This window comes from Aquila chrysaetos, chromosome 12 (assembly GCF_900496995.4).
Source record: "Aquila chrysaetos chrysaetos chromosome 12, bAquChr1.4, whole genome shotgun sequence".
NCBI lineage: Eukaryota > Metazoa > Chordata > Aves > Accipitriformes > Accipitridae > Aquila > Aquila chrysaetos.
In genome coordinates, this window is record NC_044015.1 from 41,638,177 (window position 1) to 41,658,646 (window position 20,470).

Here is a 20,470-nt window from a genome sequence, read left to right on the forward strand (position 1 = left end):
TGCAACCCGAAGCTCTATCTCTGCCAGGAGTCATGGACTCCTCACGTCATTTCTTTGATGACAATATGGCAAGAAAGAAAGGAACAGCAACTTAGCAAGGGAATTACCCAGCCACCCGGATTTTAGTCTTAAAGCCCACAATGACCACAAATAGCTGAGAACAGAAGACCTATAGAGTACACCCCCAAACGCCCACTCCCAGCTGGTTTGTACTTACTGGACTCCTCAGCAGCACTGGGTGGGTGGCAATGGCCAGCTTAGGTCCTTCAGAGCAACCGGCTCCACTCAGCTGTCCCTCTGTCCTCTGCTTCCTCACCAAGTCCTGCCTGTCTCGGTAACGAACTGGGCAAGAAAAGCCGTAATTCATTGGGTGTGGACCAGCGTCTGAAAAACATTGAGAGCAGTCCCAGATAACTCTTCTGATGGCTCTTCTCTGATATGCTTTCAGTCAGATGACAAAGCCTTCCTCGCATTAGGATGAAGCTTCAACAGGGGCATCAAGGCTTCCATTAAGTATGTGAGACAAAACCGAGCTGATAATTTGACAGAGAGCACATTTTAGCTTGCTGAACTGAAAGTGCAGACTTGTGATATCCTGAAGGAAGGGCCAATAACAGTGCATTAAAATAATTTATTAAAGACTGTCTAAACTAGATTTTAAAATTTTATTTATAGTCTTTACAGTTACCGTGTGGTTACAAGGCTCAAGCCCTCCAAAGCAAATCTGTGGAAAGTCTGTTATTCGAGTCTGCCAAGCTGTCTCTTTCAGCCATTAATCCAATCATCAAGAGGCAGAGTTCCTGCAATGGGATATCTGAACAAGTCTAGGGAAGATTTATCATTAGTCTATTGCTAAATTTTCAAGTTCTTCCATTCAAACCTCTTCCATAACATCACAATCATCTGGCAGTAAGTACAGCTCTACCTGAATCCTTCTAATTGATTGATTAAGTAATCACCTGGAGGCCCAAAAGACTTTGCTCATCAAAACCACTCCTAACAACCCCCACCCCCACATGACTACCTTCCACCTCTACAAAATCCATTTAAAAAAGCCACAGCTCGAAAGCCACATAACTCAGGTCACTCGGAAGGTTTTGCTAATCCACAGTTGAGGGATGACAATATACCATGCTGTCCTGGTCTAAATTTGTTATACCAGTTCAAATGGCATCCCTGATATTTTTGACAAGCGTAAGTTTGTGTGATCAGTGTGCAGTGGACCACGCATCATTGGCCAAGGTTGTGTGCAGCCTCTCACAACTTTCCCATGGACCATTTTGCCAGTTCTTCTTGCCTCTTCTCAGTCCTCTTGAAAATGCAAGCTTGGAGCTCTGCTCTTTTATTCTCTCTTAGGACTCTCTCTTTAGCTGGGCCTTTCCTCAGCCACCATCCCTCACACTGCATCTCCCACCTTGCATCAAACTTCTGTGATGGCTTTTACCACGGTCACTCCACCTCTTATAGGGCTTCCTGCCTTGTGTTTAACCTCCGTATCAAACCCTATCCAAAATTTGCCACTTCTGGCATCTACCATAATATCATGGCTTTCCTTCACAAAGACCTTTGCAGTCTGGCATTTCTCTACCTACATGTCTGTGTTTTCATCCACTCCAGTGATGGACATCACAGATAGCAGCTCAAACATGGCACAGTTGGGTTAAGGGCCTCCAAGGAATTGTATATCCGAGTAGGCAGCACATGCAGGAGCATGAAACATCGGAATGGCTTCAAGTGTACATCCATCCTGGGAGACTGCCTTTTGCCAGGTTTGTAACCTCCTCAAAAGCAAGCAAAGAAAGTTGTATTACTAATAGATATGGATACTTTAATATTTAAAATGATGTCCAGTATGCTATCTTAGGACAATAAGATTAGCAAAAGTAAATTCCTTCTACTAGCTGAATTATACAATTGTTTATAGTAAAATCGTCATGGTTCAATTGCTCCTATCAGTGTTCAGAATACAAAGAATGAATTCCAGAGGTTTTTTTGACAGCCTCTTACCATTTCTCTGTTAAGCCTTTATATTCCCATGAATCCCATCCATTCTAAGTTTAGCACTGGAGACCAAATTAGCAGATGCACATAAATTTAAACCAAAGCCATTTTTCATAGTCCCATGAGAAGTGAACAAATGCACATGGGCTGTGCATTGGTAATGGTGGTACCTGCTGCAGAACTGTAACACCAACCAACATGCTTTAATTCAATTTTAGTAAGAGCTGATATTAGTTAATTAAGATGGCAGAGGCACGAGAGATTTAATCGAGTTCCAGTGGTAACAGTCTTGTAACATCACATGAAAAAGTTGACAAATATGAACTAGCTTTATCATTTTATTCTTCAGTTATGTTAAATAACATGCAGTTTCGTAGGCTGGCTATATTGGTCGTTGTAAAAAAGGATCTGCAATTCTCCATGTTTGCACCGTGTGTACACGCAGAATTATGAGTTAATGCAATTTGAAGACTTGGAAGTCTTGAGAAATTAGAATTTTAAAGTTAAACTAAAGCGATATATGCACCCAGCTAGTGTCCTTGTGCAACATTCTCAAAATACCACCTCAAACCAAACATAAAGCATGTATTAGTTCTAAGGATCTCCTAGAAAGAGACATCTGTTTTGGAACAATCACAAAGGGCTATCGCCAAAACTATCCCGTAATAGTTATGAGCTGTAATTTGACGTTTTAGATACACATTCCTCTTGCCAAATAATATCATATTTTTGCTCTTGGCAGAGAAAATAAAGAGAAGCATATATCCAAGATGAGTAATTTAGTACAATGTAATCAAGGCAAGCTGCCCCACAGACTAGGGACTGAATTAAAGTTAGCAAGATAGGGGGTTTTGTCCTCTTATAAAAGTGTGTGTATTATACAGGGGAAAAATTTAGAAAGGAAAGTGGTTTTCTTGTTAATCTTATTTTCCATCTGAGCCCAAGTGCAGGCTCTTATTCCAAGAGCAGATGATGGGAGGTGGGGTGGCTAAAGCAATTATTGCCGTGAGCTGTGGTCCTTGGAGGTTTCCATCCCTGTAGATATACATCATAGTCAAGGAACCTTCCACGCCTCAGCTGTCCCAGTTCACAGCCCAGCATATTTATGTTAACCGTCACTGATTTCAAATTACATCACTATATAGGGCTGTAAATGGAGCTGGCCAAGAAGCACAGACAGATCCCAAACCTGTGAGGAGGTGATCCATGGCAGAAGAGGGCAGCTGGCAGTAATAGTTGCCTCAGTTGTCACCGATTAATCCACCTGTAATTAGGAGTTACAGCTCTATGTCCCTGGGCAGGGAAGTGCCCTGTAACTGGAGTAGTAAATTGCTGTCTCTGTGTCACTGACTATTCTAGCTAGCATCATTTAACTGAGCTAAATAACAGAAACATTTAATGTGGTCAGAGGACTTTGTATTACTGAATTTTGCCATCCTCATTTTACTCAGAGTCTAAAATAGTTAATGCAAGAGATGGCTAACTTAAGGGAAAAATAATCTGTTGTCTCTTATCTTAATGCAACGATTCACATTCGTATACAGCAGTTTGGGTTATTAGTTAGCCCTCTGCCTTTCTGCTCCCAAATGCAAAGTTGACAAAATGACTGCATCTCAGCTGCCCCAATTAACAGCTCTGTATTTTTGTGCAAACCCACCTAAACCAGCTGTAAGGCAAGTTCATGTTACATTACGATAGAGAGATTAGCTAGAGCTTGTCTCTCAGCATTCTTTGAGTTCTCTGCTCTAACTATGAGAAGGAATGACCCAGATACTTTTTAATATTGGCTTCTCTCACATTCTGGTTTTTTAAATTACAATAATTTCCTTAGCATGCTATCAGGCATTTCTTTAAAGTAAAAGCAATCGGTATAAGCACGTATCTTGAACTCTGACATGGATTTTATATGTTATTTAAGTGCTCCTTCAGTTGTCTGAGAACATACACCTTGTAGGCAGCAAATGTATTTGTTAAACAGAGTATTATTTTTTAAGAGGTCTTATGGTATATCAAAAATGCATCAATATAAGCAAAGATTACTAATGAAATTGTACATTTACATATTGAAATGTAACTTGTACTGAGATTAAGCTAACATTTCCCAGATGCTATAATATGTGCTGATGCCAATCACTGTAGTTATTTTACAATAGAATCACAGACATTTCAGCTGGAAAAGGCTAATTTGGTTATCTCATGCATTGCTGTCACTGCAAATTTTCATCCAAGTGTATTCACCAGTTCAAGCAATGGAAAACAATGAGCTGAAAGGGTGAGAAAAGTAAACTCTATTCCTTAACTCCAGTCTTGCTCATGACTTAAGAGAATGAATGAATTTCTAGAGAGAACTCTACTCTCAAAACAGCCAAAAATGATGCCCATCTCATGTCAAGGACCGATGATAAGAATGGAAAAACAGGGAGAAAGTTGGAAGAACATATAGTCCTGCTTACAAAAAAAAAAAAAAAAAAAAAAAGTAGTATATTTTCAGGACATCTGATTCTGTAACAGCAATAAACCCTGTCTAAAAGAATAATGCAAACCATGTAGAATGTGTCACAGTAAGCCACGTTTCCTCTTAAGGCAAAACAGAAACCTGAAATCATTGTCCTGGAATGCACTGAAACCTCTTAGCACGAGTTCCTGAAATATTCATGAACATTAAGAAAATAGCAAACTTTTCGGAGAGTGTACTATTTAGATGTAACTTGCTATGTACATGCCATCCTCTAAACTCTAAAAATATAAAAGGAAGGCTTTTTGCAGAAAGTCAATGAAGTAACGGGGGCTCAGGAATTTTATCTCCAAGCTGCCACAGACCACGCAATGTTGATTAATTCAGCTCCTCAGTCAGTTACTCATCCTAACTGGGAAAATTCTTATGTGTCGGGGTGTTTGCTAGTGTAGATCAGTGAGGAGTTCAGAATTTTAAGATGAGAAGATACATTAAGTGTCTAAATTATTAATAAATAGTAGAGGAAACACTGAACTCTAATATACCAGCTGAATTTAGATTTAACGTTAATCTAAAATCCAAACTTCTCCTGCATTTTTGTTACTGTTGGAAAGTTCAGAGACAGGCACCTTTTAAACTACAAATTCTTCTGTTAACCACTGCAGAAAAGGAGGAAGGAGGAAAACAAGAAGGGAAAAAGAGAAATAAGGAGACGTGAACTTCAGTTGCAGATATGCAAACACAGAGCAGCGCGGCTGTCCCCGTCACCACTTCCCGTTACTTCTCTGTCTGAGTTTGTTTCTCATACTATGGGGCTACGTGCCTCTGGTTAGGCAAGTCAGGAGCTCACCCAGTGTGAATTAGTCATATCGAAGGAGGTTTAGGAGCATGGAAACAGCAACTTCAGATTAAGTGCTGGAAATAAGTGCTAGAGAGACCACTGTTGAAATGTTTATGTATTTTGCAAAGACATAAATATTTGGAGAATAGCAAAAGAAACTGCTTGGCATAGGCAGACAGAAAGCATTTTACCTGATTACTTGGCCCCGGTTCCAAAGATATTTCTGTTGGTGGCAGCATCAGCTCAGGCAGCCTTTCCTCTCCCCAGCCCCAGGCACGTGAGTTATCCCCGCTCCATGCTCATATAGCTGTTTGTGGTACTGTATAGTGAAACCAAGCAAAAAGGCATACTGCAGAGAAAGAAAGAGAGAAAGAAAGAGAGAAAGAAAGAGAGAAAGAAAGAGAGAGAGAAAGAGAGAGAAAGAGAGAGAGAGAAGAGAGAGAGAAAGAGAGAGAGAAAGAGAGAGAAAAGAGCTAGCAAGGAGTGCGATCAGATGATAAAACGCGAGCGAGAAGAGCCTGCGAGAACGCTCGATATCCCCCCTCGGACACTCTCGCGACTCTCCGATCGCTCCATCTCCGCTCGTACCTCTCGTCCTCGCGCTACACTCGACGCCGCCCCTCTCGCTCCCCTCTGCGCTCCCTCTCTCCCTCCCTCTCTCCCTCCCGCGCTCCCTCCCTCGCAGCTCACGCTATCAACTAAGAGGGTGGAGCAAATTGTTTCCAGGTGTAGCCTTAGACTGTCTCACATTCAAAGGCTGGATTGCTTAAAGTGTAACTCAGACCAGCACTTTGTCTTGTCTCCGCACAGCACGGCACAGACTGAGGAACGGATCTGGCTGGGCCATAATTTTTTTGTTGGAACGGGGATGTAGATTTTTGTTTCTCCAGCTGGATTGATTTCCCATCCGGTTCATCAAGAGGCTGTGCGAATTCTCATACAAGTGTTTTCACGGGGTGAACTGGATGAGGAATTCATCCATGTTAAAAATAAACAGGGGGGTGGTGGGTGTTAGTTATTTTAGTGCTTCTAACTTAATTCACAGCACGGTTACACAAACATTTTTACCAATATCACATTAGGACACAAGAAAAAGCAAGAGGGCTGCCTAATCAATCCCTGTTATCAAAGGCAATGCCCCTCCAAGGCAGCCGCCCTGCAAGGCAGTTAAGCGCAACGGCAGCAGAGTCAACCTACACGCCAGCTTGACCAAACCATCCCACCCTGCAGAGCCCGGGTCTCTCTTATCCAGCTCATTTTGTGCAGCCGATTTTGTAATGGAAAGCTACTGTGAAGTCCTCTGATTCTGCTTCCTAAAAGATGTGTTTTGACTCTGGCACTTACCCATCCTAAAGCCCTGGACCACTCAGTGGGGATTGTCCTGCCTCCGGGGCCACTCTTCTGCCTGCTGCTGCTGGGAAGATGAAGATGAAATGAGAATTTGCCAGATTGCTCCAGACAGAAGAATCCCAGGTCCCCCCCATCTGAGCCAGTGCCGAGGACTTTCACAACCCAGGTTCCTCCTCACTGGCCGCTGCAGACAGCATGGTAGGTGGAATCAGCTTTTTGTGGATTTGGAGATAACCCAGCTGGTCCTCAGGTGCAGCTAGGCTTACAAACCCGTTTTATCCTTGGTCCTCTTACCCCAGGCCCTTATGTGATACGGGATGGCCACAGCCCTGTGTGCGGGGATGGCCCTCACCTGGGGGTTTGGGCCAGCCTAAAGCATCACCCAGACACCAGGTGGCAGCATCAGATCCAGATACAAACTTCCCAGATGAGTTCAAAAAGAGATTTGCCTCTGGAGGACCAGTTTGTTGATTTACAATAAACCCCCCAGGTACTGTGGAACACGTACACAGGCAAAGCCTTCCTCCTGTTTCTAATCTGTGAATCTATAGTTGCATAAATGCAAGTCTTCTGGGAATGAAAATGTCACCTCATAAGGCAAAGGCAGAGTTAGCACTCATTTCCTTTCAGTGAGTATGTGACACTGCTATGCAATCTAAGAATGCAGAGGATTTTCTTCTTCTCTATGGAGTCAAGTGGTTTTGCTTCTTCTATATGTTCTTGAAGATAAAACATGGTGGAAACTTTGCAGAATGACTGGGGCCTGAACTGTTCTGAGCTAGCAGGAAGCAAACGGCATGTAGGTTTACCATGGCATGACTATTTCTAGCAACACTCTCTCACAGATATTGATCACAAGTCTAATGTTGTGAATAACATTCTGATCTGGAGGTCTGTCTGTAATGGCTATTTTTATAGGTGTAGCAACTTAGTTTGGATTCACTTATTTCACAAAATAGCAGCCAAGCTTCCTGAACTGTGCTTAACAAAATTATCTGAATATATATACATGTAATGTCAAGTTACATCCTTGTATTGTTTCCAAGAGCTTGTTACTGTCTAATAGCGTTAGGTTGATTAGAACTGCCTATGGATGTGCAATGAGAACTGCTGCTCATGCAGAAGGAAGCAAGAATTGCTCATGAAACAGGACTTCATCTGATAGAAAGATGGAAAAGTTGCAGAAATAAATATTCCTTCTTGTGCAATGATGTTTCTAATGATTTTTGCATTTCTGTCCAGGTCTATTCACTACTGGTGAATAGTTCAGCATGGTTCAGCATGGTGTCAATTACAGGTAGTTCATTAGATCTTCTCAGCTCAAACTTAGCACTAATCTTTAATCCAAACCTCTCACTGTATCCCATATTTGATGTGTGTAAAAGAAATAGGAATAAGGGAAATTTATTTCTTTACATACGTTTTTAATGCTTATGACTGTTTAGTGACTGACGGCTTCATCTTCTGAGACTGTTATCAATACCTGCTTCAGTCAACAGGAAGAAGGACAATGAATTTTTTACAGTGGACATTCATCATCTTTAAAACAGAACTGTCATTAAAATGGACCCCTGCCAAAATATCTGACATTTAACATACTTAAGATAGATACATTATCCATTACACTTTCACAAGGAAACAGATATAATAAGCCAAAAAAAGGTCTGTTAGACAAGGAGAAATTAAGAACTCTCCTGGCCGACTTGCACCATCAGTTGGGTTTCTGTGGCTGTTTTTAGCTTGTTGGTCCCCTCATTGCACCAGAGTCCGAGTTTGAAAGCCTGTTCACTTTTTCCTAACCTGTTGACTGTTCAAATTTGGAACATGGTGGGAGGTTCAGGGTGAAGTTACAGGAGATGGAGTGAACTGATCTGATAGCTCCGTGATCCTTAAAGGGGGAGGAACCATTCCTCCTCCTCACAGCCATGCATTCCTGAAGCTTATCATGTGCTGGCTCTGATGCTTGTTGGACCCCTCCAACTGCTAACCAAGCAGAAAGCACACTTTTTATCTTGCCAAGCTAATAGTTTCTTGCCAGACGGGGAGTTAAATCAGCTCACCAAAAGGTCTAATGAGTGCTATTACTTTGAATAATAGAGTGGAAGTGGAACCATGAGGCTTGGACTAAAGGAAAGGTAGAAAAAAGAGGGAATACAACCTCCTCCTTTTAGATTGCTCATCAAATCACACACAACACTTGTGATCTGTAAAAAGAAAAATCTGTGAAAATTAACAACAGTCCACAGTCCAACTAGCACAGCTATTCTGCCAGCTAGGAGTAGTCAGCGCTGGAAAGAGATTAAAGTGCCTTCAACCAAAATACTTTATAAACAGGGGTTCAAATCTTGACTTTGGTGCCTGGTAAGACAAAATGCAGCCACAGCTCTAGGATGGAAATGTGCTGTAAGCAATCCTGACAAGGTTATGAGGAATTAGAACTGCTCCTGCCTCAGAACAGATTTTGTCAAAGCCTAAACTCCAGATTTTCAGCCTCTCTATTCTTGTGCTCTGGCAAAGAATGGGGACCATGACTTTAAAGTAGCTTTATGATTCCTATATGCTGTGCCGTACAAGGGTCTGAGGTTGCTGTAATTACACTGGAGCCCCAACCACAGAATACTGCAGGGCTTTCCAGATACCTCTCCTCCTGTTGTCTCGTACACCCCATGACTGAGCGCAGGACTGGTACCAATCCCTTACATGAGTTTTATTTGCCTGAGAAAGCTTCTGGTACAATTGGTATTCTCAAGTGGTGGTTTCCACCCAATTCAAAAGGACCCATATAAACCCAGATGGTTTTGATTACAGGGCGCCTTGTTTGTGCCAGAGGTCTGAAACCTCCATCCTCCCCTGCCGTTAGGAATCGGTGCTGAGAAGAAGGGCAGGTCCCCGAGCACAACCACGGCGGGCGGCCATGGGGTGCAGGGCTGGGTGGGAGATCGATGCAGCCTCAGGCATCAAACAATGCAAAGCAGTGAAAATGCTCCCAGCAGAAAGAACCTTTAGAAGAAACCGAGGAGAAAGAAAAAGCACAAAAAGCGTTGTCTCTGCTGCTGCATGGCTGCCCACCACTTTAACAATATAGGGATCTCTGACTGATCCCTAATACACCCCCAAAGCAGCTCCTGTAACTCGTGCCAAGGGTTGCAGAGGGGTGATCTGACAACTTCTGATTGCAGACTGACTGAGCAGCCAAACCAATCTGCCCTGCATTTTTTCACCATTTCTTATCAAAATTCTGACCTGATACAGGGAAGATCTTACAAAACATAATAAAGTCTGCTGCTGCCAAGGAATGATTGCTGCTAGCTAACATTTATTTTTCCACAATTATATTCAGGGCTGTTGAGGGCTCAGTTGTCCTTTCGAGACAGACCAGATCAAGGAGTGGTGCATACAGTACATCATCCCAGGATAAATCCGGGGAGGCTCTATGACTCAGAAATGAGTCACTGCTCCTCCTCTGTTTCTTCCAGACTCTTGGGGGCGTACTAATTTATTGTCGGTCTGTATCTGCAGTAAATTATTACCCCCAGCTCAGCTATCCTGCGCAGAAGGAATTCAGACACGTTCTGCTCGTTCCTCGCCTCTTGGGACGGGTAAACAGGTGAGCAGACGCACTGTACGACTGCACACTGAGACCCTAGGTCTTGGTAACCTGTGCGGAGATCTAAGAGGAAAGCAGACAAATGGGGGAGTTATTTTTTTCTTCCTTCAATGACATGCTGTCCAGGTTAATTATTTGGAACTAGATTGTTCCTACCAAACCCCCAAAATCCCAATTACTAAACTAAGATTGACCTTTCAGAGAGTTATTTCTAAGAACTTGGATAAAATAAGATAGTATGACTCAAACAACAGGAGGATAGTGTCTGCATCACAGTTAAGTCACACAAATTGCCTTCACTGTCAGAATCAAGTATTCTAAAAAAAACCACCAAGAATGATTAATCTTTTTTTCTCTTTAGCAAAACAGATTGAAGTATACCAGTGGAGCTAGACAGGAAGTGTTTAAACAATCCCCACTTAGTCTCTAGCAAGTCTTTACTAGTTGGAATACAAGTTTTAGGTCGGAAAGGAAAACAATAACTAAAATAACAGATTTTTACATATGCATGTACAAGATAAATATATTCAGAGAATCACAGAAAAGCATGAAAAGGTACTGAATAGCAAATAGGCCTGTTCAGCTCTTCGCATCCAAAGTTCAGGAGCCTGAGGACACTAAGGATATAGTAGAAATGCATAAAAATACGATTTTCCCAGTGGCAATGCTGATTTAAGAATTTCTTCCCCCATGTCATTAATTTTCATCCCCATGTTCATTTCTCCCTCTCCCTCCTCCCCCAGTTGTGTTTCGTGAATGAATTTTTAACAGCACCACTGGCTTACGGTACAACCCTTTACCATCTCCAACTGCTTATCCCCAGCCTTGTGTATCCCCGGCACAACTGTTTGCACGGCCAAGTGGTAAATGCTCTATTCTGCAAAGATAGATGCTCAAGTGGACCTGATATGGCCTTTCAGATCAAAGCAAGAAAGAAAAAGTAGTTGCAGGATGGCAAATAGTAATGAAAGAGAATTACGATTTTTGGAATTCTGTATGTTAAAATGTAAACAAATCCCAAATCCCAAATTTCAAAATAAAGACTTTGAACATGAGTATATTACTACTTCAAATCATATGTACTCACAAATTTCATTAATAATATTATAAGTTATATTAAAATAAATTGATTTTCACCTTCATAGAAGATTGCATATTAGTTTTTGCCACATTTCTGATTAGTCTTGGCACAGGCTGGCCCTTGAACTTAAAATTGTCTTAAAAGCAACAGTTTCCAATTTTTTCTCCTTCCTTAACATTTTTCACAGACCATCATTATGGTATAGAAAACGATTTTGCTGGCCAGCTGCAGGCTGCTGACTGTGATGTGGCAGATCGCTGGCGGTCAGCACAGCAGGGGATTACTGGGGATCACTGTCTTCATGGGAGGAAACCAGGAGGGACACATTTCCAATAATACTGCAGACCTAATGAGTGCCCAATTTTATGGTAAGACCTAGCAGTGAGGCTGCTGGGCCACTGCTGCATGCTGTGCTGTTCTAACATTCATTTATCACAGTATTTCTGATACTTGTTTACTGTTTGCAATGCAGTGGGGCACTCTTCTGATAAATATGCTACAATAAAAAACATGGGCTCCCACCCAGTGACTCCCATGTATGATCACAGCACAGCTACATAACACTAATACATGTGGACAGTGCTGTGGGGGCTGGAGAACAGAAGATGATTAATACACATAGTGGGATTCTGTGAATCAAAAAAAGGAAAAATTCAGCTCTATCAGTGGGTATTTTACCACCGTGGAGAACTACAACAATAAGTCATAACTGAACAATGACATCCTAGAGAAAACAGAATTTCCTGTAAAAAGCTCCTTAAGAATAGCTTCCCTGTTACATCACAGAAACCTCATTTTGGAAATTTAATATCAGAAAAAGAACAACTCCGAAGTGGCGAGAAGATGGGCTGTCAATAAATTCTCCCATCCCTGGTTTCTGTGATGCTGTGGCCTAACCTTCAAAAGTATCTCCATTCTAATTTTGTCTTAGAGAATTTGGTAACTCCTAAAACAGATCGAAAGCTGGAAGAGCGAGGTGTACTTGAATGTGGATTCCTCCTGCATCTAACCTGGCAGAGGGAAGCGGCACCGGAGCTACCAGCTGAGGCCAACCCATCCCCTGGAATGCAGCTGCCGGAGCCAGGCTGATGGATGCTGACAGCCCCGCTTTCATCTGGCAGTGTCCCCACCACCAGCTGCGCTGGGGAAAGAAAAAGCGCGCAGGAATTCACAGCATTCTCCCTCTGATTAATCCCCGGCTTTCCTGCTGCGCCTGAATGAATTGGGCTAGGGATTCGTAGCTCTGCTGGGGGAGATTTGCTGATTTCTTTGAGCCCCCTGGGGAGAAGTGATATAGAGAGCAAATAACCAGCGGGCAGTGCCGAAGTGATGTAATGGGCCAGGGCATGAAAGCCCCTCGCTTCTGCTGTACCCGCTTTACTGGTCTTTTCTCCATATGCGACAGGGAGTGGGTGCAGAGGAAAACTTCATGCTGCTGTCGCATGCTGTAGCTTTACAGGCGATTTATAAAGCACACCCCGACTTCCCTAGCCATGTTCTATGCAGATTGGTCAAATTACAAGAAAAGGCATAAATAATGTTTAAGCCAAGCTCTTGGGAGCACAAAGACAGCTTCGTTGCAACCTGACAGGTGATCTGAAGTTGAAGATAGGTAAGTGCCAGGGTGCAAGGCCCTATGGACCGTCCAGCTGCAGCCCTCAGCAGCTGCCCCAAAGTCTCCGCCCTGGCTTCCTCCTTATTTCCAGGCTGGACAATAGTTAAATATCAAATTAAAGTGTCATTTTTAAAATGAGACCTAACATAGGCAGAATGGTGGGAAGGCTCTGGAAGTGTCACGCTTCAGAAACTAACCCAAAGCTTAGAAGAGTCACTAAGGGATCCGACTGATTAACCAGGTACCTGGGGACTATTTGAAAAATGTCCATGTGGATTCTAACTATAGTTATACAGGCCTTGCTATAAAATAACATCATTGTACCATCCTGATGCTTGAAAAAATTGTAAGGTCTCAGATGCTCGTAATTAAGATGAAAAGACTTTGTAAGTATGCACAAAGCTTCACATCTCTCGTGTTTCCCCAAGTAAGTTTCTCTAAAAGAGAAAGGCATTTTCTTGCAGTGAGCCCTTGAGCCAGCTCCAGTTTCTATTTTCAAGATCTAGAGGAAGGAAACATGACAGATGACCTGTTTTTCCACCTGTGTGATTCACACATAGCTAGTAATCTCTGTCATTTATAAATCAGCAAATAGCGCAAGATTCTGTAAATTCTTTTTTACTTTAGTTTTGTTATTGTTTTGTGCATGTTTTGAAATCTAGTATGATAACTCTGAGAATATTTACATATTACATTTATACATATAAATGTAATGAACACGATTAATAAATAATAACAAAGAAAACAGAAGCTGGCATCTGGATTATTTGGCCAATTATAAATATGAAACACAGTTCTGAATATTGCACTGAAAAAATTCACAGCAGATAACTTGTGATCATGTTGTAGCAAGGAAAGAAATGAAAATGCATCATTTCAAATACTGTTCTAATTCAAATCTGTGTACAGACAAAGCAGACTCATTGGGTGAGCCATTCTCTGTGGATTAATTACTCAGCCCAGCCAACAGCTTGCACTTTTGCCTTAGTCTTTTCCGTGAAGGGGTGGAGGGTGAAACTGTTATTCTGAGCAGCTGTAACTAACCCCACTCTGAGTAAACTACCTGTTCTGCAGTGCAGCCAGCTCACAGGCTCCCATTTTCTCTTTTTTAAGATACTAGTATTGTTTTAGATTCAGATTACATAATATTTTTCACTAATTTTATACCTTTACAAATGTTGCTCGAGTTCTGCAGAATGCAGTTGCAGTTCTGGCACAAAAATTCCTGATGCGATAGCCACTCCTGCAGTACGTAATTATTACTCTGGCATTAATGAAGCTGTTAAATACTCTGCTGCTGTTCTGCTGAGACCAGGGGATAATGGTCAGAGACCTAAAAATGAGAAAGTTGTATTATATTTTCAAAGCTAAAAACATTAAAACTGGAAATGTCTTTGAGGTTTCTGTGGAAAAATTCACTCTGCTAACTGCATATCCCAGCCATGGTTTCTTGGCTTTCTATAATATCCTCTCTATGAACATTTCAAAGGTCCCTGTTTACAGTGATTCTCGGGTCACCAGTGTGGACTGGATTTACTGGAGGTGCACAGAGGACTACACACTCAGTACCCCAGCTCCATCTGCCGCAGGAAGCACTCAGTGCCACCTGCCAGCAGAAAACCTGTTGCTCCCTCTCTTCTCCTCTGTATCACAGCTACGTTCAGCCTTACTCAAAGCTGCTTCTCATCCCAGCGTCAAAACCAGAGAAAACCAAGACAACGTAATTAAGCAATGTGCTTACTGTCACAAAGCAGGGCCAGGTCTGGAAACAGCGAGTTTCTGCTTCCAGTTACAGAGCTCCTTCTCTGACAGTCCTGATTTTACAGTCTTGCTTATAAATATTGGATTAAAGTATCTTGCAAGGACAAAATTTAAATTTCCTTCCATTTCTTTAGCACTGCTCTTTCAGTTATACAGAATAGCTTCTTAAAAGTACCAGGTTGCTTCCAATTTGAAAGCCTGTGTTCCTTTTCTACTTTATTACTAACAATACCAGCTAAAAATGACTCCATTAGAATTGAGAACCCACTGTTAGGTGGTTTTTGTCATCTGAAATGATTGAATTGTGGTCATGAAGGATGAACACTGAAAAAAGGATCTTGTCAGACAAAATGGGCGAAATTTGAAGGCCTCTTTTATGCAACAGCGAGGCTGAGAGCTGCAAAGGAACCATAGGTGACCCTAGTTCAAAAAGATTTCGAATCAAAAGATCTATCCAGTGACTTAGAGGTTTCAAGAAGGCTTTATCCATTCCTGTGTTTTAATGGCTGTATTGAACAATCTCTGAGAATCTTACAGTCCTCACTCTCCAGCCCAGCTGAAGAGCTCCCCCGCAGCGTTGGCGCCTGCAGTTGTTGAATAAATGTTTCTCACACTACAGCTCAATTAAGTCAAGGATATCAGGGGGAAGATGATCCAAGTAATTCACTACCCTGTATAAGTAGAGGTAACCCACAGGAGGCTGGAAAACTCATCAATCTTTTAAAATGTACCTTAAGATTTTACAGGGTGTTTTGACTCTGATTTTTCTCTTTCATTCTTTTTCTGGCATTGTTAGTTGTTCACTGTTTCACAATTAATGTTATGGAGCATACATATAATTTGTAGTGCACCAAACTGAGCTAAACATGTTACCAATAACTAAAATTCTAACAAAGCAGCAGACCACAGTATAACATTGCAAGGGAGTACCTTCAAACCAAGTATAAAACAATTCCAGTATGAAGATACAACAGAATTTGCTGCAAAGATTTACAAAAATATAAGCATCGCAGAAAAGGATCTGTGATGACTATTAATTTTTTATCATGTTTCCATTTTAGTTGCAAATATTCACATAGCTGGTTACCAGCAGGAGAAAAGTAAGCTACTTGATGTGCAAGTCCATTGCTTCTTAAAGAGTGTGGTTTTCTAGCCCTGATGCTTGCCATAGATTTAAATGCTAAAGTGACTTTTCAGAACACAATTTCTCATGGTTGTTTGTGCGCTCTGTTCTGTTACTGCAAAATATTAATTCACATGTTACCAATTACTGGATCTTTCACAAAACATGTAGCAGCAAGAAGAAACCCCTGTAGTTTTTATGATAATAGTAAGTAGAAGTCAAGGTAACTTTTCATGCCAAGTGGATCAGGAAAGCAGTAACCAGAGAAGGATTTTATGGTATCACTGCAATATCTTGCCTGGCAATAGCTTATGTAATTTTCTATGTATTGTGGCTTAGTACTCAGTTCCTTGCTGAAACTTTGCACCAAAACTCAAGGCAGAGATATTCTACAAATCATGGCAAATTTCACGGAGTTCAAAGCTCAGACATGAATTTTTTGTCTTCAAAAAAAGTCTTCCATGATTTCAAAACAGCCCAGCTTTGCCGAGAACCGAGGACTCTGGTGTGGCAGAGTGGGACCCAGCATTTGGAAACTGGGGGCTGGAAATTGTGAATTAGGTGCATGTATATGCATGCACACACACGAAGGGAATGTACTAACCACACTTCTGATGATAGGAATTTTGATCTTTCTTTCTTCTGATCAAAGATTGTGCATTACAAATAAAATTAACACTAGGGGATTGGAGAACTCATTTCAGCACATATGCATATATATACATGTATCATATATATATATATGCACGTATCATATATTTAGATATACGTACTTTTTATCTCAGTTGCAACAGGATGATCGAACATCTAATTTGTCTTCTAATTAGGCCTTTTTAATGGTTAAATCCTCAACACTAAATAGGAATGAATAAACCCTTTACCTGGATGCACGCAAATGTTGGCATCGACCATTCTGCCTCGGTTCCTCTTCCCTCCCAACAAGGCTGACGGCTCCATCCGCTGAAGGATGGACCAGGCTGCCCTGGGACTGCTGGATAACGGGGTGCCCCAGCCTGAGCACCCACAAGCAGCGTAAGGCTCTTCAGGTAGATTTTGTGTACCCACCAAGATCCTGAAAAAGTGCAAAAAAGAGGACAGAAAACTACTTGCAGGGCTTTTCTTCATGATTGTGGTACCGTATCACTCTGTCCTCTTTATGTGGCATGCAAATCACAGTAAATGGTATTTTTATCCCTTTCTATGTTACATGGTCGCAAAAATTGCTGACAGAAACTGCCAACATGCTCCACTAATAACTATAATGCTGTTTCACTGGCATAAATGTCTTTTTACATTAACGCAGACCATCTAATTTAGGGGCTTTTAATGGTGCAACTACAGTGACATTTACAGCAATGGAAACTTCTCTGATATGACCTCAGATTAGGGGACCAGATTCTAAGGGGATATGTAAAAAGAAGTGGTGTATGTTAAAAGCTGACAACTGGTTAAGAGTCTAAATGGAGACAACATATGCATCAAGAAGGTGTGGATATGCAGATTTGGAACTACACATTTAGACTCAATTCAAGTAACATTTTCCTGACAACAGAAAACAAATACGTCACATCTGCCACAAATGTGCTGTACGTAACAGCAGTTCCTACAGCATCAACATTATATTTACTTAGTGATTCATCCCCTTCCTCTGTATGTTTATCTAACTACCCTAACCACATCCAGTTACCAATTACTAGCTAGAAATGGCCTTACAAAACCATGTTCAAGGGACTCCAAACAGTCGAACACAGACTGAGGCTTTGGTGTCACCACTCATCGCCAAACATTTGCACAGGAGAATAAATCAATCAGCACTTTCCTAGAGTAATATACCAGCGAGCAACCTAACTATTTGCAATTGAATCTGCATCACCTCTAACCAATAAAAAGCTTTTGGATGACTTCAGAAGACTCTTGATTAGGCCTTTAAAATGGAGGAAGCAACATATCTTCATATAGCTGTTGCACATTGAAACTGTAAAACAGTTTTGCAGAGGCCATTCAGTGATTTCAGGTAACTGTACAGGTAAAATCAACAAGTGCTTTGCCATTTCAACCCACGAAAGTCAAATTTGTTTTTCTTCTGATTTGGGTATCACCACCAGTTACCTGGATTCTCAGAATCGAATTCTGTTCTCTTCAGCTCGTACCAGTGCAATTCAGGACACACTCTGGTCCTGCAGCAGGGAATTGTACACACTATTAGATTATGCCTTAACTAGAATATAATTCTGCTCTTTTTGTTCTTTGCATTTTTTTGCAGGAGTGAGACAAATCAGAAACTCAGATTTTTCAGTAATGTAAACAAGTGTGCACACTCCTCGTCTTCTTCAAATGAGCTGTTTCCACAACTGTATTTATTATGTAATTATTCATGGTTTTGTAAGCTCTTTGTGGCAAGAGACAAATGCCAAATCCAATGGCCATGAACCGGACTGTCACTCTCATATCTCTCCCTCATATCCTTTAATCTCTCCCAGGAGTTTGGTCTCCCAACATTTTAGAATAGGGGCAGACTCTAAGGCAGAAGAGCGTCTACGTATGAAAGCAGTTGCACTCTACTTCACTCTTTTGTGAATTTCTTTTTTAAAATATTCCCAACACACGTGTAGGCCTACATAATAATCTTTTTGATTGAAAGATAAATTATGAAGTCCTAAAAACTCTCAGTTGCTGAAATTCAGAGCCCAAACCACATACCTTCTTCCTTCAGTCTCTCACTTTTCCACAGGACACGCCACCAACAGCAGATGACATTTCTCTGAATGAGAAAGAGAGAGGTGGCTACCTTCAAAAGCTAATTTCAACTCCATGAGAACAATCTCCTGATGCTCCCTCTGCGGTCAGTGGAGAAACGGGCACTTCCATATGCCTGTCACACTCCTCCCCTCTATCCTGGGACTACAGAGGAGGTTAGTCCTACCACTGTTGGAGCACCCCAGGATTTAACCCTCTGGAGCACCGAGATCCTCTGCTTAGCCATCTCTCCTTTCTGCGCGGCTCTAGTACCTCACGGCACTTGAGCTAATGCATCTGTCCTCAAGAAAACCAGCAGTGAAGTGGTAGGAGTAGCACAGCAAGCGCTCCTGGACTGCAAAGTAGCTTCCTCCTCTCACAGCAGTTTTCATGTGCTTTTCCTGGGGCCTGACTGAGAGTCTGGGAAGGCAAAACTAGAGTTAAAAACACTGTGATCCTGTGTTTAATTATGTGATAAATAAATGTGGATAAGGGTTTGATGTTAATTTGTATTTTTTATACGTGTTGTAATACAGCTGCTGTATCATATAGCTGCAATGAACAAATGTGAAGAAAACTTCCATGACTCAACTGATCATCCTCAACTTTTCAGACAGTTTGTGAAGGCATACCTGGCTCTTCACATCTTTCTTTACGTGGGGATTCATAAAACCTCAAATCATCCAAAAAAAGAAGCTAAACAGTATGGGAGCTGCCCTTCATCTGATATGCCCTCAGTGGAACTCACATTTACTCACATTAGCTGAGGATCTGGCTCCCAACCTCTCCTGCATTTAGTCTCACATCTTCAGACTAGCTTGTTTAACTCCTTGTGTTCTCTTGTACCTTCCAGCAACTAAAATAACCTTCTTAATTGATATTTCATATCAATTCCAGATACTACACTCAGCATACCTGCCAAGACTCAGCTGTTCTTTTCGTGTAGATACAAATACATCAAGTGGGCAAAGAAAATTTTTTTTTTTTGTCAAATTTGTTTTGAATCAATTGAATCTATTTTAGAATGATGTAAGCCCTGAAAAATGCTGTGGGACTGTCTGAGTCTGTTAGCACTTTTAAGTAAACAAACAAAACCTGCTTTAATTTAGACAAATTTCCAGGCCACAATTGTCAGAACACCACTAAAAGCTCTTGGGTATTAAAAAACAAAATCTAAATAAGAAACAGAAGCTACATAAGGAGGAGGGCTCTGTGGGAACCTTCCTGCCTTTGGTCTGACAATCCAAAAAGTGTGTTCTGGTTTCCCCCAGCATCCGGTGCACTCCAGCAAGTTTCTAAATAAAGTCGAGTAAAAACTTCACTCAAAGCTTGTGTTCCTTAAATGGCATGTCTCATCTTTGCTGGCAGAGCTGCAGCTCATGTTAAAGTAAGCAACCACATTAACATTTTTCCTAAATGCTACTCTATATATTCTAAATGCTCAGCTCAAAAGTCGCTAAAATAAGCACTTAAAATAACAACTTCAAACACTTGCACAAGGCTGCATCCATTCAGAAGAGCTATTTTTTCTTACCTCACTCGATTTCCCTTCAGTGTTCATTAAACAAAGGATGCTCCATGCCATGACAAGAGAGAAAGGCTAGATTTCAGCTTGAAGACTAACGTAAGTCAATTAGATTCTATTGGCGCCTAATTACAGGATTTGTTATTTATCCCAGGCTGCCTCCCAGTACAAAAAACTGGTGACTGATGCCTTCTCTTTATGATAAACAGTAACTTAGATACAGGTGCAGGCTGAAATGCAATGAAGAGTGTTTCTTTTTCCTTTACTCTGAGCAAGCAGTGCTCAGCTTTCATGAGAATGTTTAATCCCCTTTTAAGCCTGAGTAAAAGCAACCTGTATTACATATAGCACATTCTGACTGTGAACACAGATTGT

At 41.4% G+C, this 20,470-nt stretch overlaps 1 long non-coding RNA gene across 3 annotated transcripts; it reads right to left on the reverse strand.

Annotated features, from left to right (window-relative positions):
- Positions 1-223: 223 nt before the first annotated feature.
- LOC115349147 lies at positions 224-20,470 on the reverse strand. Of its 3 annotated transcripts, none has more exons than XR_003926009.2 (7): positions 18,535-20,470; positions 16,716-16,906; positions 14,118-14,283; positions 6,642-6,711; positions 5,489-5,646; positions 1,593-1,778; positions 224-384 (listed from the first exon to the last, which is right to left on the reverse strand). It is a non-coding gene; the product is annotated as an uncharacterized LOC115349147 (long non-coding RNA). The 3 variants fall into 3 exon arrangements; XR_003926008.2 differs by having other exon boundaries at positions 1,593-1,781; XR_003926010.2 differs by lacking the exon at positions 18,535-20,470 and adding an exon at positions 17,944-18,011 and having other exon boundaries at positions 1,593-1,781.